We start from the raw sequence: 22739 nt of genomic DNA, 5'->3' as shown, positions 1-22739 counted from the left end.
TGTACACACATATTTGTTCATAAGAAAAGAGGTTTTAATAAGTCAATCTGTATCTTAGGTCCAGTAGAGAAAATAAATGAGAGGAAACAGATTAGCCAAGACACCAACAGCTGGAGAGAAGAAAGCTCAATTGGAATATAGAGTTCCCATGATCTCCTCAGCTTGCCTCCTCCCACTCTCTTCCTTTATTTACAAAGGGGTAGAGAGAAGGCAGAGGTTGACATATGCCTACTGAGGTAAATACTCGACCCTGATGACATTGTGATGGCCTGGTGATTTTTGCCAGCCTGCTAATAACTGCTACTATCATTAGTAGGATTCCCCAACAAGGTGCTATATTAAGAACAGATCATGAGACTTCGGGGTAATCATGGCTACAATCTAGAAGCCACACGCTTCCTCTCCCCGGCACCGAACGAAATAGACTATATCAAAGGAGCATAAAAATCACCTTTGGAGGAACAGAAGGACTCCCCAGTACTCCCCAGTACCCCACAGAGGCGAAGGTACACGGGGTTTGAACATTTCCACACTATAATAAGAAGGAGGGAAAGCTTGCACAGAAATGTGAACTGAGCCTCCCTTCCCACCCGCCAACTCCCCCACCAAACCATAGTGAGCTACTGGAGCTCACTATGAATACAGAATAGTATAGATGTCAGACCTTTGGGAGGGGAAAGACTTCAAAACCAAGCAAGACTTAGAAAGAGTTACAAAATGCAAAATAAATAATCTGGAATACATCAAATTAAAAAGGTTTTGTACAAACAAAACCAATGTAACTAAAATCAGAAGGGAAGCAACAAATTGGGAAACAATCTTCATAAAAACCTCTGACAAAGGTTTAATTACCCAAATTTACAAAGAACTAAATCAATTGTACAAAAAATCAAGCCATTCTCCAATTGATAAATGGGCAAGGGACATGAATAGGCAATTTTCAGCTAAACCAATCAAAACTATTAATAAGCACATGAAAAAGTGTTCTAAATCTCTTGTAATCAGAAAGATGCAAATCAAAACAACTCTGAGGTATCACCTCACACCTAGCAGATTGGCTAGTATGACAGCAAAGGAAAGTAATGAATGCTGGAGGGGATGTGGCAAAGTGGGGACATTAATGCATTGCTGATGGAGTTGTGAATCTATCCAACCATTATGGAGGGCAATTTGGAACTATGCCCAAAGGGTGCTAAAAGACTGTCTGCCCTTTGATCCAGCCATAGCACTGCTGGGTTTGTACCCCAAAGAGATAATAAGGAAAAAGACATGTACAAACATATTCATAGCTGCACTCTTTGTGGTGGCCAAAAATTGGAAAATGAGGGGATGCCCTTCAATTGGGGAATGGCTGAACAAATTGGGGTATATGTTGGTGATGGAATACTATTGTGCTAAAAGGAATAATAAAGTAAAGGAATTCCATGGAGACTGGAACAACCTCCAGGAAGTGATGCAGAGCAAAAGGAGCAGAACCAGGAAATCATTATACACAGAGACTGATACACTGTGGTACAATTGAAGGTAGTGGACTTCTCCATTGGTGTCAATTCAATGTCTCTGAACAATCTGCAGGGATCTAAAAAATACTACCCACAAGCAGAGGATAAACTGTGGGAGTAAAAACACCGAGGAAAAAAACTGCTTGACTACAGGGGTTGAGGGGATATGACTGAGGAGAGACTCTAAATGAACACTCTAATGCAAATACCAACAACATGGAAATGGTTTCGAATGGAGAACACATGTGATAACCAGTGGAATCGTGTGTCGGCTATGGAAGAGGGAAAGGGGGGGGGGGGGAGGAAAAGAAAATTATCTTTGTTTCCAGTGAATAATGTTTGGAAATGACCAAATAAAATAATGTTTAAAATTTTTTTTAAAAATGAATGTTAAAAAAATTTAACATGTATTTGGGAAATATTTAATGAAATAAACAAAATAAAAGATAAAGAAAAAATTAAAAAAAAAGAACAGATCATAATGAGGCATGTTAGAATAAAGAATGCAAAAGAATACAGTACAAAGATGTGACCAAAATGGAAAAATACATTATTGCAACTCTTCTGAGAATATTTATCTGTAAACTGCTAAAGAATTCAACTAGAAAAAAAGGCACAAAATACTTAATGTTGGGAGCCATTTCTTTTTTAAGTTCAGTACCAATGAAATTTTAAGTGATTTGAGGACCAAAAAACTGGGGGTCATCTTATATTCTCTATAATAGTTAACATGACTGTAAAGATGTGGTCTGAATGGTTATAGAGCAAATGAAAAGCCACCTACTAAACAATGACACAATTACTAAGAAAATTTTCTTTGTTATTAAGTATTTAATTAAATTAAATTTAATTTAATTTAAAATAAAAAAAATAAATTAAATTAAATTAAAAATAATAAAATATATAAGTATTAAGTATTCCCAGATTTTGACTAAATATCTGTACTAACTAGTCTCAGTACTAAACACATTAGGTAAGTTTCCTTAATCTTCAGAAAAATGTTCATTAAGAAAAATTTCCATTAGATTTCTTTAAAATGGAAAGAATTTCAAGTTGAAGTGGTTTCATTAGGTTTCTTCTATTCAGTTTTGAAAGACCTTTTACTTCTCTTTTATAAAAAAAAAAAATAACATAAAAAGGAGCATCTCTGTACAGTATTCAAGAAGCTATGTAGGAAGAAAGCTTTCTCAAAAGGAAACGTTGGCCAATTTTGAGTTGTGTTTGTTAAGAAATCAACCTTAATGAATCCAAAACTACCTGTCATTTTGTTCTAGTCTCCCTTGTCTAATAATATGACTCAGGACAAATAGTTAAGTGCATGCATAATGAATTCTTGACTGGAAGTCACACTGCATATGTTCCATTTATCATACTTTCAGTAAGAAAAGAATAGAGAAACTACATTTTAAAGAAGTTTCTAGAAGTGAAATGAGAATAAGGCCACAGTTATTAGTTCAAATTACATCAGAAAAAAACATATTTTCTACAGTTTTTTAAATTCTACTTCAAGAAGTATTATTGTTACTAATAGCTATACTGAATTATAGCGTTTATAACCTTTGAGGTCAAAGGTGAAGGAAACCCTACTGATTTTCCCCAGTCTATTCAGAGTTAATAAGATGACTTGGAAGTACACTTATGGTTATCAGAAAATTTGAGTCATATCCTTATAAGTTACCTTCTAAAATTCCTGTTCATAGTACTTCCCAATCAGTAGCAGTGAAGTGGAAATCCTTTCTTTCAGAACAGCAAGATATGGGAGGGGAAGAGAATTTGGATTGAAGAACATATTTTACATACCCAAGACTGACAAAATATAAAATATATGGCAGGCAAAATCTAAGAACTTCTAACGAAAGTTTAAGTATTTAGAAATTCTGAAAATGTTTCTTTTCACTCTTTTTTTACTTAAAAAAATCAAAGAAACTTTTAATGTTAAAAAACCTTCTATTTCTAATATTCTTTATAATGTTCAACCTATTGTAAAAATGGGACTTGAATCCAGGACTCCAGTCCCCAGAAGTCCTTGCTCACTTCCCAGAATGCTTTGTAATCACACTGAACTCACACCTGAGCGAGATCACACATTATTATTTAAGGAATTCTCCACCTACTGAGGCTCTTTTTTCCTACTTCCGCTTCGGAGCAGACGTGTCTCTCATGATGTGAATGAAATTGAATTGGGCCTCTCGGCCCACCTAACATGTGCCTTTCTTGTATTTTCTTAAGTTCTTAATCTTAAATAAACCTCTAAAAATATAATACTCCTTGCAGAGAGAAACTAATTTCTACCTGCCTCGGTTTCCCTAAATTTTAATCTTTACACTATCAACCCAGTTAAATGGTGGTAACCGTTTCATCCCTCTTTAATAAATTTGTACCACTTAAATTAAACAAAAATACCTCACGGGAAAATGTGTATATTTTCTTAATAACTAACTACAAGGGAATATAGTTAATTTTCCTACTGACCCAGAAATTTACTACATTAAATATTGCTTAAAATAAGTGAGCTATGACCTGAAGTTGAGAAATACATTTTAACTTCACAGATATTTTCTTTGAAATGAAATACGACCCATAATGCAATTGTGTTCTAATATGTGACTTAGTAAGGTACGTCTCCCTAAGTCATTTTAGTGACTTTAAGTACCAAATAAATAGTCTTCAAAATGGGGAAGAAAAGATAATATAAGACGAATAATGGCCTCTAAAAAGGGAATGGGAAAAGAAAAATAATTTGGGAAGAATTATTTAAAGATTAGCTCACACATTCTGGGCTTGATGCTATGAAATAATAGAAGGTAATGCTATATAAAATAAAAAAGCAGCACCCATGTAAAATGAGAAGAAAAAGAAGATCCTGGAGTCATAAATATACACTAATGATTGTCTACCCATTAAATAAAAGGAAATCTCACTTCATGAGTCAATCAGGTGAATAGCCTACTTAAAGGCTGATCAAATGGTGGTAACACTTACCATAAATATTTTTAAAATAAATTACGTGCAATTAGAAATAGATTCTAAGAAAAGTCAGGGAGTGGGGGAGGAGGGGTAAAAAGTAATTAAAAGCAGCAAGCAAAAGAGATTAGTGAAAAGAAGAAATAAATATCACTGTTAATGTATTTGTTAAATAATAATAATACATAGGGTTAGAGAGAACTGACAACATTTAAGGATTTAGTAGTTAATTTCCAAACTGTGAGCAGCCCACTAACAGGACTTAAAAAGTTAATTGTCTTGAAGGACAATAAATGTGTGATTGTATTTTGGTTTCTTTTACACACAACAACAACAAAAATCTTTAACAAAGAATTATCATATGAGGTTAAACTGGTAGACCATCCAACCTAGTATTTTTTTAAGAATGGTAACAAGGTATGTTTGGAGAGTTGTCCTCTGATAACTTCCAAAGATTAAAAAAAGACCCTAAAAATAACCTTAGTTTTCCAAATAACTATGGTAATAATAATAGCTAACATTTATATAATGCTTTAAGGTTTGTGAAGTGCTTCACATATATTATCTCATTCTATGAAGTTATCATCATTATTGTTCCTAATTTACAGATGATGAGACTATTTGAAAGAGGTTAGGTAATTTGACCCAGTCACCTAGCTAGTCTTTCTGATTCCAAATCCAGTGCTCTATCCACTACCCACCCCATCTTGATATCTCTATAATGTGACTGTCATATAAGATCTCCAGATATCTCTAATAAGAGTATCTGGATTCAGTTACCAGCTCTTTTATCTACTTACTATCTGTGAGCCCTACAGTAAATCCTTTCCCCCATATTGGCCTTGATTTCCACATATGTAAAATGCAAGGATTGGACTAAATGATTTCTGAGGTTCCTTCTAACTCTAAATCTATAATCTTTCATTTGGCTTAAGACAAAGCTCAGTTGTGTCAATGTCAAAGAGGCCCATTGCCTTGAGTTTCTGGAATTTCAGGCATATTATCAATTTGCCTCTCAAGGGAAAAAAAGCAAACTGCCTTTAAGTTCAGAAAAGGAAAATTAAAAGCAGTAAGCAGCCATACCTGGATTAGTAATGAATGACAGCAACACAGCCTGTAACTATTTAGTCCTATCTGAGCCGGAAGGAATCTCAATGGAGGAATTTTTGGCTGAGTGTCTGCCATTTGATGAGAATTTTGAACATTAAACAATGACCCACTGGAAGTGGAATGTCTCTATGCAGATCATGGTAATGTAGAGACTTCTATAGCCAAATAATTATATGATGTTGTCAACATGGAATCTAGAAGCCCCCAAACTTGTAGCCTAGAAAGATTTAGTGATCCCCCAATTTTACTTAGCTTGGAGGTGAGAGCCTCAGGCTTGAGCCTGTTCCTGTGAGAATCCATAATCCACTTCAGATGGGGGCTAAACCCAAGCCGAAGTCCAGTGACTCTTCTAATCTCCAGAAGCCTCTCCCAGCATATCACACCCTCCTTCTGAGGATCAAAACTCGGGACCTTCAGCTTGTGAGACTGACTAGCTGCCTACTGCGCCAAAGGGTCACTCAACTTCGGCTTGGGCTTAGCCCACATCTGAAGTGGATTGTGGATTCTCACAGGAACAGGCTCAAGCCCGAGGCTCTCACCTCCAAGCTAAGTAAAATTGGGGGATCACTAAATCTTTCTAGGCTACAAGTTTGGGGGCTTCTAGATTCCATGTTGACAATATTCAATAAAGGCTGACCAATAGGAATAAAGTTTTCATTCACTTGAAGAGTATCAAAAATAAGTAACAGTGACTGAGATAAAAATACTCTCACTCTTAAGTAAAGATACATTTTTAATGGAATATCCTTTTCCCTCATGATCCTTTTTTCCCAAAATATTAAATGTTCTATTAGGTTTTTTTTTTTCCTGTTGTAAGCAGCTGCATTCCTTTTGAAACCAGAAACTAATCAACTTGCCTCAGTCATGTATGTGGAGAAAATTTTCAGTCCTATTAGATGGAAAATGTTCATTCTTGTCACTGATATATAGCTTTCACTCATTATTAGAGAATGGTATTCTCATTTCATCACTCAAAACCTATCAAAAAATATTTTTCAAAAATGAAGTAATACTTCTTTTTTCTAAGGATACATTCTACATTCCAGAAATGTTTAGTCATCTCTTTACACTTTGTTACATTAAAGCACCTAAATATTAACTATAAAAATCAGAAAACCCTTCGCATTATGACTTTAAAAAGTATTTTGATGCTGATTACTTTGAAATAATCAAAGTAAAAAGTAAAAGTAAAAAATCAAAATCAAAAAGTAAAAAAATCAAAAAAATAATAATAATCTGCAAATTCCCAAATTATGGCAAGCATTTACATATATGTATGTATAATATACAGACAAATGTTTATATGTATATATGTATTTATACCTATATACATACACATGTGTGCAATAAACACATAATATATATAAAAATACTATAAGAGTTCCCAATATTATCTCAAAATCACTGTTATTTTCCTCAACTATTCCAATAGCAGAGGATACTATGAGCAGTGGTACACACTGAACTCACTTTTCCCCTTGTGGTAGAACCTAGTTAAATGAATGATGGGTTAATAATGGCAATAGTAAAGTAAAATTAATGTTTTATCCATTCATTGCTGATTCATTAATGCAATTTCAAAAAATAACTAAAGAAGCTTATGTGTTTAATGGATTAAGCACATAACTAAAAGGTAAAGAGCAAGCTAAAATCTGGTTTAATTCTGTATTAAAGTAAGCAGATATCAAGATACTAGTGTTCATATCTCAGTCAGTGGAAATGGTATTTATAAGAATCACTAAGTTGCTGGGAAACAGATATTGGCTTAAAGCCATACTCAAGTACTGATGAATATTTCAACTCTAAAGAAAAGGAGATAACTGGCAGAGAATCAAAATCTGATGGTTTTTTTACAACTAGCCTGAGACCAGGAATAGGTTAATATCAGATGGATAAAGAAAAAGCAACAAAGCAAGGAAACGCAAATTTCAGGCAAAGCTACAGAATACAGAATGAAAAGAGAAAATATCCTAATATTCAAAGGAACCCATGAGCAAAACCTATTGAACCTTGTATATAAAAGGATCTAGTGCAATGCAGTCCTTTGAATATTCTACCAATTTTTTAAAAAAGCAACAGTGTGTAAGGAATGACATTAAAGGTAATAATGGTATCAGAAACATGTGCAAAACACCTATGGCTTTTTAGCTATAAATACTCATTTTAACAAAATTTCCCACTGTGCTATAACTCAGGTACATGAACAGGTAGAAAAGAAAATTGTTTTGCAAATCTGTCTTTCACTATTTTCAAATGGGAATTATTCTTTTTAATCACTTTAATATCATTTCCATGACCATGAAAGAACTCTCTAAGTATTGAACTAAAATATCACACTTTCCCCCACTTCCCTCCTGCCCAACCAAGAGTAACAATAGAGAGGATGCAGGATAGAAAAGAGGCCAGGGGAAAGAGGCTACGAGAAGTCTCAATGAGAGTGACCAAAGGTGTCATCATTATTCTTCCTTCAGAGAAACTTTTTAATATAGAAAATAGTCTACTATTTCTGCCAAACAGCTGAGTAGACATCTCCACTCTTCCCCTTCACATGCAGGCTTTCATAGAAGTAGTAAAGCATTTATATACCCCACTACATGAATCTATGGCTCAGAAGGTCCACAAAATCAAGGTGTCTCCTCAATAATTTTGAGTATTAAAAATTCAAGTATTTCGAGAGTGATCACTATGTGTCAGACACTGTGCTAGGTGCCAAGGAGAATACTAAGATGAACCAGACACAAGAACATGGTCAGTTTACAATCTAGTAGAAGAAATTCTTATACAAAAGTATCACATAAAGTAAAATGAGAAATACAAAAATAAGTTCTGTAAGAAGTTCTAAGGAAAGAATGATCACTTACTTAAGAGATTCAAGGACAGATTCACAAAGACTATATATGAGCCAGAAAGTTGGGGATATTTTTTATCTATTAATCAGTCATACACATACACACACACACATACATACACACACACACTCACTCACACACACACTACCCATGAATTATAAAGAAAATAGATACAATTTGAAAGAGCATTTTAGGCAAAGGTATGAGATAGATGGGCAAAGGCATAGGAAAAAGTGAGAAAGCATGGGTCACCAACAGGTAAAAAAGAGCAGATTTGATATACTATAAGGTTTATGAATTGTATGAGACAAGGGTTAGAAAAATAGTTAGATGATGAGGAACTATGAATAGCAAGCTTAGAAATTGGACTTGATCCAGTAGACAGTGAGAAATCATTAAAAGCTTGAGAACAGGGGAAGGATGTGATCAGAGGTGGACATTAAGAAGAATACTTTGGCAATGATGTCATAAGACAGTAAGGGCAAAGATAAATTGGAGGCAGAGAGACCACTTGCAGATTCCCTAATCTCATATCTACCACATTGATCCAAATATAAGCTCCTCCAAATAAAAGCCCCACATTAAAAAAAGATTTTAGGGAAAAATTAAAAATGAATACTTAGAAATATAATTCTCATACATATATAATATTTAAATATTGTAAAGTATCAGAGTTGAAAATAGGTAGAAACTATTTCGACAAGGGAGACTAACAGGTAAGTTTCTATGAGTCATGGTGGCTATAGCAAAAAGGAACAATACTAACAAATTAAAAACATTCAAACTTTTAAAAAAAAGTCAGTAAGATCAGACTACAAATCCCATACCTTTTATTAGATGGAGGAAGCTAGGAGTTGGCTTTTGTTCTTCAACTCCATTCATAAATTACATTTAGTGTAACTGTCAAGTAATTGTTTTCTATCAATGACAAGAGTCTTATGAAAATGGACTTGAAGCCTAGGTTATATCAGATTTTATACACATCAGATTTAGGGGTGAGGAGGTAGAGACTAGGAATTATGATATAGTAGGGCAATGTGATATTTCCAAAAGGAAAAACTATTTCAGGAAACAAACTGAAGGCTACCTTGATGAATGGAAAGCAAGCCTTGGCACCAACTTACTGCAATTCAAACCAAAGCTACATAAAACAAATTTTAAAACATTTTCCAAGTAACTAAATATAAATAGTGATCTATGTGTGTGTGTTTGTGTGGGGTGTGTGTAAAGCACCATTCTAAATGCTACAAGATAATCCAGTAGTGAATGAATAACATCAGTAAGACTTTTTAATTAATTGATTTTGACTTCTTTCCCAAAAGATCAAGACCCCTTCAGTATAAATATATACTTAAGGTCAAAGTTAAATCAATAAATGAAAAGGAGAATTTCTTTTTCAAAAGAATTCTTCTTTTCCTGAGTTTTTAATATGATAGTATAGATGATAAATAGGTCATACCTCAATATCTTCTTTTCTTCTAAAAGTTCTCAGTTTTACAGTTCTTCATGTTGGTTCATGTAGATGAATAAGTTACAGAATAACTTTGGATCTTTGGCCGACTAGGGCAAAATAGGTTTACTCACTGGAGATGGAAAAAAAAATGGGACACAGTGACTAAGTATGTTATAGGTAGAGAGAAAACAAGTAAGAAGGAAAAATCTACTGTCTATCATTTAACTTGAGATACAACTATGGTGATAAATAAATTCTCTAAAACAAAAATTGGATCATAGGATCTGGCAAAGGAAAGTACATTTTTTCTTCTTGAAATTAGGATGTCTAGAAAAATTGAGAACATATAATCACTGAAAACAATCTTTATCTGACATCTTGGGACTCATCCCTGTGCCTCTTATAGAATCTCTTAAGCCCACAAAAGCTTATGATATTGAAGATATTGTAATACATTCTACTTACTAGGCCACAACTTTACACTAACCCACCTCTTTATTTTTCAGTTCCTACCCCAAAACTCCTAATATGGATGACTCTCACAAATTACAAGACTTTTCATTGTAAGTTTGTTATGAAGATGAAGTTACTTTATAAAAATAGACAAAATATTAAAATGCATTTGAAAGAAAAGCATCAGTTCCAAGAAGAAATGAAACAAAAAGGAAGGATTTAAGGAAGCTTATGTTATCAGATCTCCAGATAAAGTAGTAATGGTTGAAAGTATTTGGTAATACTTTAAAAATATAGAAAAGAAGCATAGTACTAACTAAAGCAATACCAAGAAGTAATTAAGCATAATAGGCCAAAGTTAAAAAAAAAAACAAAACCCAAGAACAGATATTACTAGGTGACTTCCTATTAAACAAGGACTTCTCGGGGCAGCTGGGTAGCTCAGTGGATTGAGAGCCCCCCACCCCCATTCCCTACCCCTTACCACTCCTCTGCCTTGGAACCAATACACAATATTGATTCCAAGACAGAAGGTAAGGGTTTAAAAAAAAAAAAACCAAGAACTTCTGAAAAAAATAGAAAGCAGTTTGGGAGAAAAATCAATACAGTATCATATATTATGTGCCACAATTAGCTCCAAAAGGAATAATTTAAAAATAAATGATTAAGACAGTTAAAAATTCAGAAAACAGAAGAAGATACCTTTGCAAACACTGGTTGGGTGAAAAGTGATAATCAACCAATGGATAGAAGACAAAAAACAAAATGGACAATTTGGTTATATAAAATTTAAAGGCTTTCATACTAATAGACCAATGCAAGTGGGATACGAAGAGAATGTGTTAAATGGAGGGAAAATCTTTGCATTAAATTTTGTTGTTATTCAGTCATTTCAGCCATGACCAACTATATTAATATAATGGAACACTGTGCTACAGAAAATAATGAATGAGCAGAATTCAGAATGACATAGAAGAAACTGTATGAATGTATGAAGAATGAGGATAATATAATCAGAACTATGTGTGATAACTGTAATATTGAAAATAAGAATACAAAATACAGCTGATTAGCTAGTAATTCCTTATTGGGAACATATCCTTAAAGTGTTATCAAAAACAAAAAAAGAGTAATCCATTCAAAGATTTTCATGACAGAACGACATATGATTAAAAAAGAAAGAAAAAACAACCTGTCAAACAATAGTGTAATAATTTAAAAAATGGAATGAAAATACCAAACTATAATTAAGACTTACAAAGTGTGATAACTATAGGCAGGAAGACTTTTATGAAAAAATGTAAATCAAAATAAACAGAGATAAACAAAAAGAACAGAGTATACATTATTTACAACTAGAGAAGCAATCAATCAACATAGGAGATCTATATGCCATACACTGTGCTAAACCCTGGGTAGGCAACAAACAAATTTTTAAAAATCCCTTCTGTTAAGAAACTCAGTTGAACTAACAAAAGAAACAATATGCAAAAGAAAAACTTTGTAAAAACAAGATATATATAAAGGTGAATTATAGATAACAGAAGGAAGTCAATAAGATTACGGAAGACCAAGAAAGGCTTCATCTAGAAAGAACTTTAACTGAGCCTTGAAGAAAGCCAGGGAAGATATGAAGTGGGGTGAGGAAGGAAAGAGTTGCAGGCATGGGAGATAGTCTGAAAATGCTCAGAGCTAAAGATGAAGTGTTCTATTAGAACAATAGCAAGGAAGCGAGTGAATATTAGGAAGTAGAGAAGGAGTAAGGAATAAAAAGGTGGGGGAAGCAGTCTTATAAAGGACTTCATAATATAAAAGACTTTAAAAGCCAAACAGATTTTATATATGATTCTTGTGAACTTTAAATTACCCCACCCTGCTTAATTCTTACTTTATAGTGAAGCTAGAACTTTAAGCTAAGTCAATTTTAAGATCTTAATACAAAAAGGTGTTAAGTAACTATGAAGGGTAAGTTAAACACAAAAAGGTTAAGTAATTTAAAAAAGTTGAACTTAACAAAGAAGTGTTAAGTAATTCAAAAGATATAATCTAATCAAAGAAGATGAGAACTAAAGAATAGGCAATCCTGGAGGAAAGCCTCTGATGTGTTTGGTAGACATGAACATTTAAAGGAGGAGACACAAGAGTAAAAGGTCTATATATTTGGCTCACTTCCTCTCTCTGGTAACTTTGGCGGTGGAGAGGTGGCTGGTGGCAGCATTAAGGGCCTTTCGGCATCTTGGAGTGGCTACAGCTATTGTCTGATTCAGTGGTGAGTTTCTGGATGAGTTTTTCCTCCTTTACTTTCCAAACTTTATCCTCTTAGAAGCCTCTAATCTCATTCAGAGACCTAGAGGCGGAGATCTTGAAATCCCCCCGGCACAGGCCAGGCAGGAAAAATGCTATATCCTCTTTCCTCTTTCTTCTAAAATCCTCCCCTCTGTATTAATTAAAATTACCATAAATTTCCAGACTAACTTGGGTATTTTATTTGGGATTTTTTCCCTGGCGACCAATTAATTTAGATTTTAAGTCACAACCCTAAAATTATCTTTACATTCTGGAGGTAACAGGTAATAGGGAATCACAAAAGTTTGTTGAATAGGGGGATGTTCTGATCTAAATTTTAAGAAAATTAATATGAATTGACAGCTAAGTGGAGGATGGACTAGAGGTAGGAGACCCTTAAGGCAAAGAGCTCCCAGCAGGCTATTGCAATAATCTAGCTAAAGTAATGAAAGTCTAGACCAGTGTGGTACCAGTGTCACAGGGGAAAAAAATGGGATGTATAGAAGAGGCAAAATCAACACAATTTGACAGCTGATTAGATGATGAGGGTTAAGAAATGTTCATGAAAATACACACAGAATCATGATAAGGACTTGGAGAAAGGAAAAAAAATTGTGACAATATCATATACTAAAAATAGGAAAAATATAAATAGTTATATGAGTTTAGTTGGTTGTATTTCTGTTCAATATTGATATTTTATAAAAAATTGTATATAAATAAATGGGTTCAAATCTGGCCTCTGACACTTCATAGCTATATGACATTGAGCAAGTCACTTACTCCCCATTGCCTAGTCCTTACCTTTTTTCTGGCTTTAGAACCAATAAACAGTATTGATTCTGAAATAGAAGATGAATGTTTTAATAATAGTAATTAAAATAATGTATATATCTTAATTTTAAAATACTTTATTGTTATAAAATGATAACCATCATCTTAGCCTTCAGTGAATCATAATCTTTTTGCTGGTGGAGAGTCTTGCCTCCATGTTTATAACTGCTGATGGATCAGAATGGTGGTTGTTGAAAGCTGAGAGGGCTGTAGCAGTTTCTTAAATAAGACAAGAATGAATTTTGCTGCATCAATTGACTCTTCCATTGATGAAAGATTTCTCTGTAGAATATGATGCTCTTTGATGGCATTTTACCCGCAGTAGAATTCCTTTCACAATTGAAGCCAACCTTCTAAAATCCTGTCACTGCTTTATCAACTAAGTTTATCTAATATTCATCAATATTGTGCCTCAGGAAATAAGGACTCCCAAAGAAAGGAAAAGAGACAAAGGAATGGCCTGTCAGTGGAGCAGTCAAAAGATATACAACATTTATCAATTAAGTTTCCTGTCATACATAAAAGGAAAATGATAAATGTCAGAAATGATATAAGAAAATTGGGAGACTAATCCATTGTGGGTGGAGTTGTGAACTGAACCAGTCATTCTGGAAACCAATCTGGAACTATCCCCACAAAAAACATTCCCTTGGATCCAGTCATACCATTATTAGGTCTATATCCCAAAGAGAAAATAAAAGGGAAAAGGATTTTTGTATAAATAAAACATTTATAGCAGCTCTTTGTATGATGGCAAAGATTTGGAAGCTGAAGGGATGCCCATCAATTACAGGATGGCTGAACAAGTTGGGGTACATAATTGTAACTCAATATTGTTTTAGTATAAAAAATGACAAGCAGGAGGATGTCAGAAAAACCTGGGAGGCAGAGTCAAGATGGCAGCATAGAGGCAGCAAAAGTTCAGACCTCTGAAAACCCTTCCTTACCGATTACAAACTAAATGTTCCTAGGTGACTGAAAATCAAACCTAACAACAAGCCAGAGCAAAGGAACCCTCCTGCTGAACTCAATTAAAAAGGTACACACCCCCAAAAAAGTTGGAATTTGAGAACACTACAGTTTAAGGGGAAGGGAGAAGGAAGGTCCCATGATACCAGCTCCACCTAGAGCTCTAAGCCTCCAGCAGCAGCTAGAATCTCTGGGCAGGCAAAGGTGCTGGTCTAGAGGGAATACCTTGCAAACAAAGCAGTGTGTGGCTCAAAGCTTCAAACACAGGCGATGGGGAAGGAGTTAGAGAAGGAGCACAGCAGGGACAGCCTAGTTGCAGCAGCAGAGAGCCTCCATATTGCTATCCCCTTCCAGGAGTCTTTGGCCTCAGAGCACATCCAGCCCAACCCAGCTAGACTTAATCCCATCAAACGTCTTCAGAGGGCGGGGTAGCTCAAGCTCCAACACCCCTCCCCCACAGACTGCTGGACTTTAATCCAATCAAAGCCTCCAGAGGGCAGGGAAGAAAAAGCTCCAATACCCCTCCCCCCACAGACTGCATTGAGAGACTTGCAGACAAAACCAAGAGGGAAGACTGACAGAAAAGCCCAAAACCAAAAAAAAAAAAGAGAGAGAGAGAGAGAGAGAGGAACAAGAGCACAGACAACTGCAGGGAGTAAAGACAGGGTAAATATGAGCAAACAACAGAAAAAGAAAAAAGAAATTACAATCAACAGCTTCTATACAGGCAATGAACAAAGAGTAAACCAAACAGAGGAGGAGGGAACACAAAGCAATAAAACAGAAAACCCAGGTAATTGGACACAGGCTTTGGAGGAACTCAAAATACAATTCAAAACACAATTAAGAGAGGCTGAAGACAATTGGGAAAAGAACTTAAAAACTAAGATAAGTCATCTGGAAACAGAGGCACACTTGAACTAAAACGATAAAATAGCGTCTTGAAAACCAAAATCAACCAGCTTGAAAATGAGGTAAAGAATATGAATGATGAGGCAAAGGAGATGAAAGATGAGGTAAAGAGGATGAAAGACGACCTCCAAAGAAAATCAGATCAGAAGGTGAAGGATGACCAAAAAGCCAGAGATGAAATCCAGTTTTTAAGAACCAGAATACAACTAGAATCAAGTGACTTCGACTTCCGGTCAAGATGGTGGCTTAGAGAAAGCTAAAGTTCAGATCTCCGGAAACCCTTCCCTACCGATCTCAAACTATATGCTCCTCGGGCACCGAAATTCAAAACAAGCAACAGCATAGACCCTGGGAATCCTCCTCCTGTACCTGGACCTGGATCAAAAGGTACGGCTCCCCTCAAAAGCCAGAACCCGAGATCACTCGGACCTAAGGGGTAGGAGCGCCAAGTCCAAGGCTACAGAGGGAAACTTAGACCCAAGATTGTAACCCCCTGGCTGTATCCTTCCATCCGAGTTCCATTGAAAGTTACTGCCCTCAGAGCTCCGGGAAGCCGGAGCCCCTCCCCCATCAGAGATCAGGGTCATCTGAAACAACAGTAACCCTCAGGGCCGGCAAGACAGCCTCACGGCCAGCTATTATGAAGGCAACTTCAGGAAAGCAACACAACCCAGTCAAGGGGGCACCCAAACAGCAGGTAAACAGAGAGAGCCGGGGGAGAGTGTAACCCCCTGGCTGGATCCTTCCATTCCAGTTCCAGTGAAAGTCACTGCCTTAAGGCATACTCAGTTCAACCCAGGGAAAGCTCATAGAACGGACAATCTGCACAGGACTAAAACCTCTGAACACCAGATAGAGATAAGAAAAGCTAATCCTCCCCATTCAGAGATGACAAACTCCACAGAAGCACAGAAGCCCCAAAATCCCAAGAAAAATAAGAAGAAAGGGGCAACTTTGGACACATTCTATGGAGCAAAAATACAAAATACAGAGGAGATAGAATACGATACACAAGAAAATGCTCGGAAACCTTCCAAAGGAAATGGAAACTCTCCACAAACCCATGAAGAATTTGAATCAGAAACGACCAAGAAGATGAAAGCCTTCTGGGAGGAAAAGTGGGAAATAATGCAAAAGAAATTCACGCATCTACAAAACCGGTGTGACCAAACTAAAAAGGAAAACCAGGCTTTAAAGGTCAGAATCAGGCAACTGGAAGACAACGATCATGTAAAAGAGCAAGAATTGATAAAGCAAAGCCAAAATACCAAGAAATTAGAAGAGAACTTAAAATATCTCACCGACAAGGTGACAGATCTGGAAAATAGAGGGAGAAGAGATAATTTAAGAATAATTGGACTTCCAGAAAAGCCAGAAATAAACACCAAACTCGACATCGTGATACAAGATATAATCAAAGAAAATTGCCCAGAGATTCTAGAACAAGGGGGTAATACAGCCACTGACAGAGCTCACAGAATACCTTCTACACTAAACCCCCAAAAGACAACTCCCAGGAATGTAATTGCCAAATTCCAAAGCTCTCAAACAAAAGAAAAAATCCTACAGGAAGCCAGAAAAAGACAATTTAGATATAAAGGAATGCCAATCAGGGTCACACAAGACCTTGCAAGTTCTACTCTGAATGATTGTAAGGCATGGAACATGATCTTCAGAAAGGCAAGAGAGCTGTGTCTTCAACCAGGAATCAGCTACCCAGCAAAACTGACTATATTCTTCCAAGGGAAAGTATGGGCATTCAACAAAATAGAAGATCTCCAACTTTTTGCAAAGAAAAGACCAGAGCTCTGTGGAAAGTTTGATACCGAAAAACAAAGAGCAAGGAATACCTGAAAAGGTAAATATTAAGGAAAGGAGAAAAATGTTATCTTCTTCTTTTACTCAAACTCTCTTCTATAAGGACTACATTTATATCAATCTATGTATACTAACATGTGGGGAAAATGTAATGTATAAATAGGGGGCAAAGAAAGACCAAATAGAATAATCTTTCTCACACAAAGATTCACATGGGAAGGGGAGGGGAAGAAAACTCCTATAAGAAGGAGAGGAAGAAAGGGTTTTTTACTTAAACCTTAATCTCAGGGATATCAACTCTGAGAGGGAAAAATATCCAGATCCATTGGGATCTTGAATTCTATCTTAGCCAACAAGGGTAGGGAGAAGGGAAAACCAAGGGAAAATTGGAAGACAGGGAGAGATTGTGTTTGTATCAATATCTCACACCCTACACCAAGATAAACTCAGAATAGGTGAGTGACCTGAATATAAAGAAGGAAACTATAAGCAAATTAGACTAACACAGAATAGTATACATGTCACATCTTTGGGAAAAGAAAGACTTTAAAACAAAGCAAAAGGTAGAAAAAAATCACAAAATGTAAAATCAATAATTTTGATTACATCAAATTAAAAAGGTTTTGTAAAAACAAAACCAATTCAACCAAAATTAGAAGGAACATAACCAATTGGGAAACCATCTTCATAACAAAAACCTCTGACAAAGGTCTAAATACTCAAATATATTAAGAACTAAACCAATTGTACAAAAAATCAAGCCATTCTCCAATTGATAAATGGGCAAGGGACATGAATAGGCAATTTTCAGTTAAAGAAATCAAAACTATTAATAAGCACATGAAAAAGTGTTCTAAATCTCTTATAATCAGAGAAATGCAAATCAAAACAACTCTGAGGTATCACCTCACACCTAGCAGATTGGCTAGTATGACAGCAAAGGAAAGTAATGAATGCTGGATGTGGCAAAGTGGGGACATTAATGCATTGCTGATGGAGTTGTGAATCTATCCAACCATTATGGAGGGCAATTTGGAACTATGCCCAAAGGGTGCTAAAAGACTGTCTGCCCTTTGATCCAGCCATAGCACTACTGGGTTTGTACCCCAAAGAGATAATAAGGAAAAAGACATGTACAAACATATTCATAGCTGCACTCTTTGTGGTGGCCAAAAATTGTAAAATGAGGGGATGCCCTTCAATTGGGGAATGGCTGAACAAATTGTGGTATATGTTGATGATGGAATACTATTATGCTCAAAGGAATAATAAAGTAGAGGAATTCCATGGGAACTGAAATGATCTCCAGGAAGTGATGCAGAGTGAAAGGAGCAGATCCTGGAGAACAATGTACACATACACATGATACACTGTGGTACAATCAAATGTAATGGACTTCTCCATTAATGGCAATGCAGTGATCCTGAACAACTTGGAGGGATCTAGGAGAAAAAACATTATCCACATTCAGAGGAAAAACTGTGGGAGTAGAAACAGATAAGAAAAAACAACTGCTTGAATACATGGGTGGAGGGGATATGGCTGGGGATGTAGACTCTAAATGAATATCCTAGTGCAAACACCAACAATATGGAAATAGGTTTTGATCAAGAACACATGTAATACCCAATGAAATTGCACGTGGTGGGGGAGGGCTAGGGAGGGAAATAACATAATTCTTGTAACCAAGGAATAATGTTCTAAACTGACTAAATAAATTAACTTAAATTTAAAAAATAAATAAATAAAAATTCTTTCTCTCTGTTGAAAAAGAAAAAAAAAAAGAAAAATCTGGAAAGATTTACATGAACTGTTACAGAGTTAAGTGAGCAGAGCCAGGAGAACCTTGTACTAGATAACAGCAATATTGTATTATGAACAATTGTGAATAACTTGGCTGTTCTCAGCAATGATCCAAGAAAATCCCAAAGTCTCATGATAAAAAATGCCATTTATCTCTAGAGAAATCTAGTAAGAGTCTGATTTTACTTTCTTAATTTTTTTTTGGTTCAAGTTTTCTTCCACAAAAAGATTAATATGAAAATGTTTTACATGATTGCATTTGTATAACCTGCATCAGATTGCTTACCATTTCAGGTAGGGGTGAAAGAGAATTTGGAACTCAAAATTTTTAAAAAGGAATATTTAAAATTGCTTTTACATGTAATTGGCAGAAAAATAAAATATTTTTAAAATCAGAAAAACGTTTGCCATATTATATGGGCATGCTTTGTGGCACCCCAAAACAATTATAGTAATATCAAAGATCACTGATCACAGAACACCATAACAAATATAATAATAATGGGAAAGTTTGAAATATTCTGAGAATTACCAAAATGTGACACAGAGACATGATGTGAGCACATGCTGTTGGGAAAATGACACCAATAGATTTACTGGCTACAAGGATACCAGAAACCTTTAATTCACTAAAAACAAACAAAAAAAAACACTAAAAATAATTATATTCATCTATTCAATTGTTTAAGTATTTTGTGTATATTTAAATATCAAATGTATACACAGAAACATAATATATAAGTCAACTGATATGAACTCTGATCATGCACCCCGGCATTTTCAGTTGAATAGTTTCCAGTCATGGTCCACATTTGTTGCATTGGTTGCCAGCTGTTTCACTTTAGTTATTTTTAACAATAGTGTTTTGTTTAAGCTGCCTTTTCTAACCATGGATAAATTTTTTTTTTACTTACATTATCTTGAAAGGTTTATGGTATACAGATTTGGTCTATTGCATCCCAGCATGGTTTTGATTTAGGAAGTCTTTTTTCAGCATCCTGTGTTCATAAGTAACTGCATCCTTCTCAGATTTCCAGTAATTGGGATTTTTCACATGGTTGTCAAGCAGGAAAGTGTAGAAGAATGTCTACTTCAAAGCTATGCACTCTTGACACGGTGCTACTCTATGACTGACTGGCTGAAATCATCATATCACAGGTGTGAACCATATAAAAACCAGATGCTTGGTTAGTTTTCAAATGCATTCATTTATGTTCCTAAAAGTTCAAATTAATTGACAACATTAAGTCATAGAATCTGAGGGCTTATATACACATATAAAAAAAAGAGAACATAGAACTAAAATGATGGTTGAACTGTTAATATGAATCAGATACCACAGTATTTACATGGTTAAGTACATCATTAAGTGAAATTATATAACATATATTCCTAAAGAAAAAATGTATGTCCTTAAAGATTATGTCCTTAAGGATATTTTTAAAAAGCAATAGAAAGAAAGAAGTGGTTTCATCTTCTTTTTGACAGATATAATACTAGTTTGGGAGGAATGAAAAAATAATTAGTAAATCATATAGTAAATTGGGAGCTATAATTCATTTAATAAGTCAGGAAAAGATTAGGGCACATATAGTGGAGGTATCCTTGCCAAAGAGAAAGATCATTTCATTATCAGAGACTGATGAAAGATGAAAGTGAAGGAGGATGCTGAGTGGTTTTGATAACTAGAAAAGGGTAAAAGAACAGAAAAGCTTACAAATATTCTGTATTATCTCAGTAATCCCTGGTGAGAGGTCTTCAGCTGGGGGAAAGAGATTCTCTGCTTCATTCAATGACTTCAGTAATGGTATACTTGGCATGACTATCAAATTTGCAAATAATACAAAACTATGAAGTAGAACTACAACATTGAAAGACAGTCAAGATCTGAACCCAATAGTCTAGAATACTGAGCTGACTCTACTAAGATGAAATTTGTTAGTATAAAAGTAAACATTTTTATTGCAATTCAAAAATCAGCTTTCTAAGTACAAGATGAAGGAAGAATAGGACGGAATGGGGATGTGGAGACTTTAAGACACAATATACCATTTACTCCCCAAGAAACAAATGAATTTACACAAAATATTCCCACATATGAACAAGATCCCTTTCTGGTAACAAAAAAGATGACAGATATTTTTTTTCAGTATAATCCATCTTACAAAGACATTGAGAACTTGCTACAGGCTTTTTTAACTGACGGTGAGAAAAATAAAATAATTGCTCATGTCAATAAAACCCAGGGGTGCAATGCAGCACACTGGCCATCTCAGGATCCCAAATGGGAGTATAACAACTCTGAGGATTATTTACAACTATACCATTCCAGACTGACTTGGGAATATTATTTGGCAACCATTTAAATCTAGATTTAAAGTCACAACCCTAAAATTATCTGACAGCTGTCATGAAGAAGAGGGATTATTAGTCTTTGATTCCAGAGAACAAGATGAGGAGCAACAAATAGAAATTACAAAGAAGCAGATATAAGCTTGATATAAAAAATCTAAAAATTAAGGTTCTCCAAAAATAGACTAGATGTGCTATCTCAAGAGATGGTACATTTTCCTCATTGGAGGTCTTCAAGCAGAACCTAGATGAGCATTTACCATTTAGTCATAGTAAGGATGCTTGTCTAGATAACAGCTGAAGTCCCTTCCACCTCTCAAATTCTATGATTCTTTGAAATGCTAAGGGAATTGTGGTTTTGTCAATAGTCCATATATTTCTTTTGAATATGGAAAAGATGTCATATCAATATGAATCATACTTCAGGCAATTTTATTGCACAGTGATAAGGAGATGGTTTTGTTTCATCCAAAATCTGGTGACCAAAAGCAAATTCTGGTTTACTGGAAGAAGCAGAAAAAATAGTTTCTTTTTCTTTTTAAACTTTTACCTTTTGTTTTAGTATCAATTCTAAGACAGAATTGCAGCAAGGACTAGGCAACTAGGGTTAAATGATTTGCTCAGGGTTAAAGAGCTAGGAAGTATCTGAGGCCAGATTTGAACCCAGGTCCTCCAGACTCTAGGCCTGGTGCTCTAAATATAGTGCTACCTACTTGTCTTATCTAGACTTAAAGTGATAGAGAAAAAATTAATAATGTAGATTAAACTTAAAAGCAAATAAAAAATATATTTGCTCTTTACAAAGAGCCCTATGTTAAATATTTTACAGCATTATCTCTGATACAAGATTCAGAAAACAATTCAAATAGTTATTTTTAAAATCTACATTTTTACTCAATCAAGCTTACTCAGTAGACAACGCTAGATGACTTATTTAACCATTGACTTTGAAATCTTCTGTTTACCTATTCTAAAGACTCTAAAGTGGTAAAGAAAGTTTGCCACTTCACAGAATCAGAGAATCTCACAATAGACAAATGTCTCAGCATCCATATAGTTAAACCAGTACACAAAAAAGGAATCTGGACAACATAGCTGATAAGTGATATCCAAACTTTGCTTGAAGACCTCTAATGAAAAGGAAATTACTACATTATGAAATATCCCATTCTACTTCTAGATAGTGCTAACTGATAGGTTTGGGTTTTTTTTTTTTCTGACATCAATGCAAATTTGCCTCTTTGTATATTCTACCCATTGCTCCTGGCTGTGCTCTTTGAAGATAAAAAGAACAAATCTACTATTTCCACATGAAAGTCTTTCAAATATATGAGTTGAGTTATCAAATTCCTCCTTAGCTCTTTTCCAGAATAAGCCTCCCCAGATCCTTCAATTAACCTTCAGATGACATGAATTCAAGGTCCTTTACTATCC

The 22739-nt window shown here is 35.0% G+C and overlaps 1 protein-coding gene across 10 annotated transcripts in view; it reads right to left on the bottom strand.

The window, feature by feature from the left end:
* DISP1 (dispatched RND transporter family member 1) overlaps positions 1 to 22739 on the bottom strand; it is a 303781-nt gene that overhangs the window by 188834 nt on the left and 92208 nt on the right. For 9 of the 10 annotated variants that reach the window (XM_056815972.1, XM_056815979.1, XM_056815977.1 and 6 more), the window contains one exon: positions 9885 to 10008. The gene's annotated coding sequence lies outside the window, so the exon portion shown is untranslated. Of the gene's footprint in view, positions 1 to 9884; positions 10009 to 19867; positions 20234 to 22739 lie in introns of those variants that run through there. The other variant, XM_007481450.3, reaches the window with a different exon arrangement.

Source organism: Monodelphis domestica, chromosome 2 (genome assembly GCF_027887165.1).
Source record: "Monodelphis domestica isolate mMonDom1 chromosome 2, mMonDom1.pri, whole genome shotgun sequence".
Lineage (NCBI taxonomy): Eukaryota > Metazoa > Chordata > Mammalia > Didelphimorphia > Didelphidae > Monodelphis > Monodelphis domestica.
Note: the sequence above shows the minus strand (reverse complement) of the source record. Positions and strands in the feature narration are given on the sequence as shown.